A 10,911-nucleotide genomic window follows, 5' to 3' on the forward strand; every position below is an offset into this window, starting at 1 on the left:
GTGATAATTATGTGTTAGGATTATGTGTTATGTGATAATATTATTGTCATGTTAATTTAATGTGCAAGTTATGATAGAATGTTCTAGAAAAAGTAATACTTGATGTTAACTTAATGTGCAAGTTATGATAGAATGTTCTAGAAAAAGTAATACTTAGGAGTTGAGGGGCCAAAGTGTAACATATTCCTTTATAAATACATGGTAAACCTAAACCCTAACCTCCTACCTATTCCCCTACAAAAATCGGCAGCCATCCCCTCCCTTTATTTCCTTGAGATCGATTAATATACACACACACACAATCAAGATCTTTCAAGTTTGATTGAAGATTAAGGTGCTAGGAAGGTATACACAACTATTCTATGTATCCTCTATGTTTAATTGTTAGTTTTATTGGGTTAATTGTAAACCTTTATGGCTGATTTCTTGGTATTATGATATTCATGTGATTCTTGATTTAATTGATGATGATTGATAACTAGTTTGATAGTATTGCATGTTAATTGTTGTGTCCTTGATTGTGAGTTCAAATAAAACCCTAATCTTGTATGTATGGTGTGATTGATATGCATGGATAGTAGTTATAGTGTCTAGAGGGTTATATGGATGCATGATAGTTCATAGATTGTTATTATGATGAGTTTTGATGTGAACAGATTCTGGACAGAACGTATATACGATGTTTAACTGACTGTAACGAAGTGTAAACGTGAAAATTGATTGAGATTGTGGGTACTGCAGTAAACTAGGTTGAGTCTAGTTTCTATGAAGTATAAATTCGTAATTTTTGGATAAGTGGAAGTATACTTTTATGATTTTACAAAAACGTGATGCAAAGCTGAGCTGTTAGACCTGCTGTTAGGTTATGTTGTAAATGTTATATCTCATGAACTACGAGACCAATTGGGTTGGTTCCACTTCTGGAGGTTGACTCACTGAGTTAGGAACCAAACCCAAGTGGTCTTGCATTTATTGGATTTTTCGTTTAACGGGAATTGTAAATAACATTCTGTTGCGCATGAATCTGACTGATATGAGTTTGCTGTAATGTTTTGGTCATTATAAGAAAAATATGTGGAATAAAAATAAGATGAAATATGTTCTGGAAACCTAAGATATGTATGCTTCTGTGGTGATTTTTGGTGAATTAATTGAGACGTTATGATCGGTGAACTAGTGCAATCTTTCAAGTAGAAATTCTGTCATAACGAAACTAGCTGCTGAGTTGTATAGGAATGCATGAAATATGATAGTTTTTATAAAATTGTTGTATTTTGACCAAAATACCCTTGCGGGGAATAGTTGTTAGTTGATTGCCATGAATTGACCAAATTGCCCTTATGGGGAATAATGGTTAGTTAGTCTTTGTTTGTTGACCAAAATGCCCTTACGGGAATAATTGCTAGTGATATACATTATTAGTACGTGACACGAAAGTAATTGCTCACTCATGTATCGTATCACAATTTTACTTGTTTAAGTCACACACGATTCACAAACGAAACACGAAACATGTTACGTGCATAGGTATTATGTGCCGAGTCTAGAGACTCGTTAAACATTCCGATACTTAGAAAATCTCTTTGTTATTTTAGAACGCTAGAGAGTTTTCTACGACGCGCATCACTCGGTGATCTAGATCGGATATTCTTCGCAAACAGTGAGTTCACTTACCCCACTCTTAAACTGTTTTCAAACGTTTTTCACTTGGCGGAGATAACATACTCCGATAAACATATTTTCTAAGATAAACGCATATGAAAGATTTTGTTATAAATTATATATCACTTGTAAAGGCTAAGCGGCATACGTAACATTTGAAGTCCCACACATCGGACCGGTTAATATTTGGAATAGCGAGTCACTTTTGGGTAGTACTACTGGGTTTGACAAACCCCACCCGACGCTAAGCTCAACTGGAGGTTGAGTGGGTGTAAATTTTGGCTAACACTTACCATGGTCTGGAGGACCTGGTGACGGGCACTTGATAAACAGTCAGCTTCGGTCGCGAACCACTTAGCGATACTTGTTGTATAGATTAGCTACCTATCGATATATAATTTGACATAACACTATCTGGTAATGCAAAACACTTAAACGCTGTAACGTGGTTACACACTTAAACGCTGTAACGTGGTTACACACTTAAACGCTGTAACGTGGTTACACACTTAAACGCTGTAACGTGGTTACACACTTAAACGCTGTAACGTGGTTACACACTCAAACGCTGTAACATGGTTACACACTCAAACGTCGTAACGGGGTTACGCAACACTGAAACGCCGTAACGAGGTTACGCAAAACGCTAAACGATTTATCTTATTTAACTTGTGAACTCACCAACCTTGTGTTGACACTTTTAGTATGTTATTCTCAGGTAGCCGAGGCGGGCGCGCGGTTTAGGAGCATGCATTAATGAAAACACTTTTATTCTGCAAACTTAATTTTAACAGTTACATTTGGTTTTAAGTCGTCCTGCGTGACGCAACTTTTGAATTAAGGTTTTACGCTTCCGCACTTACTTTCATTTAAACGTTTTTCTTTGGTTTGATTATAACTAATGATTCCGATCCTGCCAGTTCACACCCTCTGACGGTAAAACTCCGTTAGTGGATTTTGAGGGTGTGACAGATTGGTATCAGAGCCATTGGTTATAGCGAACTAGAAGCTGCATGCATACTAGACTATAACCGCGACGACCCATTAGTTATAATGATACGCACTGCATAGGTTTGTGTAGTCTTTGTTGTCTTATCTCTTTACCTCCTTCACTCATACGCGCGCATACACGGCATACCTGTAGAGATGTCGACGCCATCCTCATCATCGTCCGATCTGATGACTCATGCTCACGGGAAGGAACCGCAATTACCTACCGCATTGCCACCCCGAGTAGTCCCGGAACTCGAAACACCCGCACCAAAGAGGTACCGCCTATCCGGAGGCATTTACGAAAACGACGTTAGCTGGGATTGGTACCCTAACATGATCAGACGTATGTTCTATCGCGAACAAGTTCCCCCGTTACCTCACCCGAACCACCCTGCTTATCCCAACACCCTACCACCCATAACCGAACCTGTGGAGCGAGTTCTCGCAGCTGTCGTTTCTTGTTGGGAGCGTGATGTGGGTTACATGCGCTACACGAGAGAAAATGTTTCCAGACTGTTTAAAGACGGAACCGAGACTCAGGAGGAGATTGCCCGCATGGCAGCGGCAATGAAAGAAATGCAAGAGACTAGTGAGCAACAAACGAAGGTTATGATGAAGACGCAAGCCGAGATGATAGACTTGCAAGAGCAACTCCAAGAAGCAAGGACCCGAACCGAGATAGCACTCGAGCGTTGCGATGACCTACAAATGCAACTTGCTCAGAACGCAGCCGAACCCGAGGCAGAGCCTGAGGCCGAGCCTGAGGTAGATCCTGAAGAAGATCCTGAAGAGGAACCTGAGGAGGACCCCGAGGAAGATCCCGAGGAGCCTGAAGAAGAACCGGCTGAGGAGGAGGCACACTCAGAGGTGTCCTCAGACGATGTGCAAATGTGCAAATTCTTGGATTGGAACTAGCTAATGCTATGAACTGAGAGGAGTTCAAAGACTTGATGCGAGAAGAGTATTGTCCGAGGGAGGAGATTTCAAAGTTGGAGTCGGAATTTTGGTCATTGAAGATGGTGGGTTCGGAAATCGAAGCCTACACTACCCGTTCTCACGAGTTAGCGGTGATGTGTCCACGGATGGTAGATCCGCCGGGTAAGAGGATTGAAATGTACATTGATGGGTTAGCACCGCAGATTCAGGGCATGGTGACGTCTTCCAGACCAGCCACGATACAACAAGCGATCCGGTTAGCTCACAAACTGACGGATCAAGCAGTGGCCCAAGGTGCGTTACCACCTAGGGGTTCAACCACTAAGGCCCGTGACAACCCGAGTAATGACAACAACAGCAACAGCAACCCGAGCAGCGGAAAGAGGAAGTTTGACAACACCAGATCCTCATCCTCGAACCTCCCACCGCAACAACACTACCGTAAGCCCGAATTCACTCGGAGCTTTAACAATCAAAGTCACAACAACAATAACAACGGTAGCGGGCAGGGTTCGAGCGGATATGCTGGGAGATATCCAAAGTGCAATAGGTGCAACTATCATCATGTTGGTCAGTGTGACCGTGTCAAGTGTCAAAGATGCGGAAAGATAGGTCACCAAGCGAAGGAATGTAGAGTTGACCTTGCGGCGAAGGGTGCTCCTAAGCCACCGATGACGACTAAGGGATGTTTTGAATGTGGACAGGAAGGTCATTTCCGGAAAGATTGCCCCAAGCTGAAACAGAATGACAATAATAGGGGTAATGGAAGTGGCAGTAACGGTGGAGGAAATGGCAAAGGAAGAGCGTTTGTGATTGGATCAGGTCAAGCCCGCAGAGATCCGCATGTGGTGTCTGGTAAGTTCCCTGTAAACGATTGTTTTGCTTCTGTTTTGTTTGACACTGGAGCTGATAGGAGTTTTGTGTCAAAGGCCTTTAGCCAACTTTTAAACCTTACTCCAACCCCGTTAGACGCTAAGTTTCCTGTTGAATTAGCTAACGGTAAAACTGTAGTAACAACTCATATACTTGCGGGATGTAAGTTGAAACTGTCAGGTCATGTCTTTGACATCGACCTTATTCCTTTTACGCTTAGTAGTTTCGATGTCGTTGTCGGCATGGACTGGTTATCCGAGAACCGAGCGGAGATTATATGTCATGATAAGATAGTCCATATTACCACCCCTTCTGGCGAGATCATTTCGGTCCGAGGCGAGAGAAGCGGCATGACCACCAGCGTCATTACCCTTATGAAGGCACAGAAGTATTTACGAAAGGGTCATCCGGCAATTTTGGCGCAGATTGTTGAGAAACCCGCGGAGGAGAAACGAATTGAAGACATACCGGTTGTGCGAGACTTCCCGGAAGTTTTCCCGGAGGATTTACCTGGACTCCCTCCTATTCGTCAAGTCGAATTTCAGATCGAGTTGACACCCGGTGCAGCACCCATAGCACGAGCCCCGTATCGACTCGCACCGGCGGAACTTCAGGAGTTGTCCACTCAGTTGCAAGATTTGTTGGATAAAGGTTTTATCCGACCTAGCTCATCGCCATGGGGAGCCCCTGTCTTGTTTGTCCGAAAGAAAGACGGGACTTTCCGAATGTGCATCGACTACCGGGAATTGAACAATGTGACGGTCAAGAACCGTTATCCTTTACCCCGAATTGATGATTTGTTTGACCAGCTTCAGGGATCGAGTTACTACTCGAAGATCGATCTACGATCCGGTTACCACCAGCTGAGAGTGCGCGAAGATGATATTTCAAAGACGGCTTTCAGAACACGGTATGGTCACTACGAGTTTTCAGTTATGCCTTTTGGCCTAACCAACACACCAGCCGTATTTATGGATCTCATGAATCGAGTATGCAAGGCGTACCTCGACAAGTTCGTGATTGTTTTCATCGATGATATTCTCGTCTATTCCAAGAACGAGACTGACCACGAAGAGCACTTAAGGATAATTCTGGAACTACTGAAGAAGGAACAACTGTATGCTAAACTCTCGAAATGTGAATTTTGGCTTCGCGAGGTTCACTTTTTAGGACATGTGATCAACGAGAGTGGTATCCATGTCGATCCCGGTAAGGTAGAGGCCATCAAAAACTGGGAAGCACCTAAGACTCCGACTGAGGTGCGGCAATTCCTAGGACTGGCCGGCTACTACCAGCGTTTCATCGAGGGATTTTCAAAGATTGCTCAACCCCTCACTGCTTTGACTCACAAAAGGCACTAAGTACAACTGGGGTGACGCGCAAGAATCCGCTTTTCAACTGTTGAAAACCAAGCTTTGTAGCGCCCCTATTTTAGCCCTCCCCGAGGGAACGGAAAATTTTGAGGTACACTGTGACGCATCTATACAAGGTCTCGGTTGTGTGCTGATGCAACTCGAGAAGGTTATAGCCTATGCCTCTCGACAACTACGGATTCACGAGAAGAACTACACGACTCATGATTTGGAACTCGGAGCTGTGGTATTTGCCCTAAAGATATGGAGGCATTACTTGTACGGTACCAAGTTTACCATATACACCGACCACAAGAGTCTCCAGCATATCTTCGATCAAAGGGAGCTGAACATGCGACAGCGTCGTTGGGTCGAGTTGCTTAAGGATTATGATTGTGCCATCAAGTACCACCCTGGCAAGGCCAATGTAGTGGCCGACGCACTCAGTAGAAAAGAAACCGATAAACCCAGACGAGTACGAGCATTGCAACTCACAATTCATGCTAGCTTACCCGACCAGATTCGCGATGCACAACTTGAAGCTTTGAAAGATGATAATCTTCCATCAGAACTCATGCGGGGCATGGACAAACAACTTGAAACCAAATCGAACGGGGTCCGATATTTTGAGAACCGGATTTGGGTTCCACGATACGGAGAGTTGAGAACTCTAGTGATGGACGAAGCTCATAAGTCCCGATATTCTATCCACCCTGGCTCAGATAAAATGTATCATGATTTAAAGGCACTTTACTGGTGGCCGAACATGAAAGCCGACATTGCCACCTACGTGAGCAAATGCTTGACTTGTGCCAGAGTCAAGATAGAATACCAGAAACCATCTGGTCTACTGCAACAACCGGAACTCCCAATGTGGAAATGGGAGCACATCTCAATGGACTTTATTACGGGTTTGCCTAAGACACCGACGGGATGCGATACCATCTGGGTGATCGTTGACCGGTTGACTAAATCGGCACACTTCCTAGCAATTAAGGAAACGGACAAAATGGAAAGACTGACTCGCTTATACATGAAAGAAGTGGTGTCTAGACACGGAGTGCCTGTCTCGATCATTTCCGATCGAGATTCTCGTTTCACCTCGCACTTTTGGAAGTCGCTGCAAAGCGCACTGGGCACCCGTCTCGATATGAGTACAGCATACCATCCTCAGACGGATGGGCAAAGTGAACGGACTATTCAGACCCACGAGGACATGTTGCGTGCATGCGTGTTGGATTTCGGAAAAAGTTGGGAACCCCACTTACCTTTGGTAGAGTTTTCGTATAATAACAGCTACCACGCAAGTATTAACGCAGCACCGTTTGAAGCACTAGACGGACGGAAGTGTCGATCACCGCTCTGCTGGGCAGATGTGGGTGACAGCCAAATCACTGGTCCAGAACTGGTACTCGAAACTTCGGAAAAGATTGTTCAAATCCGAAACCGCATGGCAGCAGCACGTGATCGCCAAATGAGTTACGCTGACAAGCGCCGAAAACCTCTCGAATTTCAAGTAAACGATCGAGTGTTACTCAAAGTCTCACCTTGGAAAGGTGTGGTTCGCTTTGGAAAGCGAAACAAACTCAACCCACGATATGTTGGTCCTTATCGGATAACGGAACGCGTTGGTCCAGTGGCGTACCGACTGGACTTACCAGCAGAACTCAGTAGTGTACACAATGTTTTTCACATGCCTATCCGATGAAACTCAAGTAGTCCCTTTGGAGGAACTACAAGTTGATGAACAGTTACGCTTCGTTGAAGAACCAGTTGAGGTTTTGGATTGGGAAACCAAAACGCTCAAGCACAGCAAAATTCCAATTGTTAAAGTTCATTGGAACTCGAGACGTGGACCGGAGTTCACGTGGGAACGCGAGAATCAAATGATGAAAAAGTATCCTCACCTTTTTGAAGGGCTGACCAAACATAGAAAAACGCGAAACCCGGCAAACCGTCAGAAATCACCGGAGGTATGAATTAAATTTCGGGACGAAATTTCTTTCTACTAGGGGATGATATGACAAACTGAAAATTTTTCTTACTTTTTCAGACACTCATCACGACTTGACTCAAATTTTCGGGACGAAAATTCTTTAACATGGGAATGATGTGACAATCGTCAATTTCAGGTTAACTCCGTTAACGCAACTCCGTCAATTCAAACTTTAGATTATTGAATCTAAACGCAAACCTCATTACATTTAAACTAGGGTTTAAATGACGCTTAACACTTACTACATGTGTAGTAGTCTTTCGGGATTTGCACCGAAACGCAAACGATTGATGAATAAACGAAAAACACTAAAACACTAATTATGTGATAATTATGTGTTAGGATTATGTGTTATGTGATAATATTATTGTCATGTTAATTTAATGTGCAAGTTATGATAGAATGTTCTAGAAAAAGTAATACTTGATGTTAACTTAATGTGCAAGTTATGATAGAATGTTCTAGAAAAAGTAATACTTAGGAGTTGAGGGGCCAAAGTGTAACATATTCCTTTATAAATACATGGTAAACCTAAACCCTAACCTCCTACCTATTCCCCTACAAAAATCGGCAGCCATCCCCTCCCTTTATTTCCTTGAGATCGATTAATATACACACACACACAATCAAGATCTTTCAAGTTTGATTGAAGATTAAGGTGCTAGGAAGGTATACACAACTATTCTATGTATCCTCTATGTTTAATTGTTAGTTTTATTGGGTTAATTGTAAACCTTTATGGCTGATTTCTTGGTATTATGATATTCATGTGATTCTTGATTTAATTGATGATGATTGATAACTAGTTTGATAGTATTGCATGTTAATTGTTGTGTCCTTGATTGTGAGTTCAAATAAAACCCTAATCTTGTATGTATGGTGTGATTGATATGCATGGATAGTAGTTATAGTGTCTAGAGGGTTATATGGATGCATGATAGTTCATAGATTGTTATTATGATGAGTTTTGATGTGAACAGATTCTGGACAGAACGTATATACGATGTTTAACTGACTGTAACGAAGTGTAAACGTGAAAATTGATTGAGATTGTGGGTACTGCAGTAAACTAGGTTGAGTCTAGTTTCTATGAAGTATAAATTCGTAATTTTTGGATAAGTGGAAGTATACTTTTATGATTTTACAAAAACGTGATGCAAAGCTGAGCTGTTAGACCTGCTGTTAGGTTATGTTGTAAATGTTATATCTCATGAACTACGAGACCAATTGGGTTGGTTCCACTTCTGGAGGTTGACTCACTGAGTTAGGAACCAAACCCAAGTGGTCTTGCATTTATTGGATTTTTCGTTTAACGGGAATTGTAAATAACATTCTGTTGCGCATGAATCTGACTGATATGAGTTTGCTGTAATGTTTTGGTCATTATAAGAAAAATATGTGGAATAAAAATAAGATGAAATATGTTCTGGAAACCTAAGATATGTATGCTTCTGTGGTGATTTTTGGTGAATTAATTGAGACGTTATGATCGGTGAACTAGTGCAATCTTTCAAGTAGAAATTCTGTCATAACGAAACTAGCTGCTGAGTTGTATAGGAATGCATGAAATATGATAGTTTTTATAAAATTGTTGTATTTTGACCAAAATACCCTTGTGGGGAATAGTTGTTAGTTGATTGCCATGAATTGACCAAATTGCCCTTATGGGGAATAATGGTTAGTTAGTCTTTGTTTGTTGACCAAAATGCCCTTACGGGAATAATTGCTAGTGATATACATTATTAGTACGTGACACGAAAGTAATTGCTCACTCATGTATCGTATCACAATTTTACTTGTTTAAGTCACACACGATTCACAAACGAAACACGAAACATGTTACGTGCATAGGTATTATGTGCCGAGTCTAGAGACTCGTTAAACATTCCGATACTTAGAAAATCTCTTTGTTATTTTAGAACGCTAGAGAGTTTTCTACGACGCGCATCACTCGGTGATCTAGATCGGATATTCTTCGCAAACAGTGAGTTCACTTACCCCACTCTTAAACTGTTTTCAAACGTTTTTCACTTGGCGGAGATAACATACTCCGATAAACATATTTTCTAAGATAAACGCATATGAAAGATTTTGTTATAAATTATATATCACTTGTAAAGGCTAAGCGGCATACGTAACATTTGAAGTCCCACACATCGGACCGGTTAATATTTGGAATAGCGAGTCACTTTTGGGTAGTACTACTGGGTTTGACAAACCCCACCCGACGCTAAGCTCAACTGGAGGTTGAGTGGGTGTAAATTTTGGCTAACACTTACCATGGTCTGGAGGACCTGGTGACGGGCACTTGATAAACAGTCAGCTTCGGTCGCGAACCACTTAGCGATACTTGTTGTATAGATTAGCTACCTATCGATATATAATTTGACATAACACTATCTGGTAATGCAAAACACTTAAACGCTGTAACGTGGTTACACACTTAAACGCTGTAACGTGGTTACACACTTAAACGCTGTAACGTGGTTACACACTTAAACGCTGTAACGTGGTTACACACTTAAACGCTGTAACGTGGTTACACACTCAAACGCTGTAACATGGTTACACACTCAAACGTCGTAACGGGGTTACGCAACACTGAAACGCCGTAACGAGGTTACGCAAAACGCTAAACGATTTATCTTATTTAACTTGTGAACTCACCAACCTTGTGTTGACACTTTTAGTATGTTATTCTCAGGTAGCCGAGGCGGGCGCGCGGTTTAGGAGCATGCATTAATGAAAACACTTTTATTCTGCAAACTTAATTTTAACAGTTACATTTGGTTTTAAGTCGTCCTGCGTGACGCAACTTTTGAATTAAGGTTTTACGCTTCCGCACTTACTTTCATTTAAACGTTTTTCTTTGGTTTGATTATAACTAATGATTCCGATCCTGCCAGTTCACACCCTCTGACGGTAAAACTCCGTTAGTGGATTTTGAGGGTGTGACAGTTTGGACTCGTGCGCATGACTCACTTTGAGTTCATGTGCAAATCTCAGCGCGAGGAGCCCACCCCTCGTCGCTTTCAATTTTTTTATAAGCCCAAGATCCAAGATTCTTGGTTCTCATTTATTCCTCGCAGTCAGAAGGTC

The sequence above is a fragment of the Bidens hawaiensis genome, unplaced genomic scaffold (genome assembly GCF_021521415.1).
Source record: "Bidens hawaiensis isolate Kalapana, Puna unplaced genomic scaffold, B.hawaiensis_p1.1 tig00009451_1, whole genome shotgun sequence".
NCBI classification, from domain to species: domain Eukaryota; kingdom Viridiplantae; phylum Streptophyta; class Magnoliopsida; order Asterales; family Asteraceae; genus Bidens; species Bidens hawaiensis.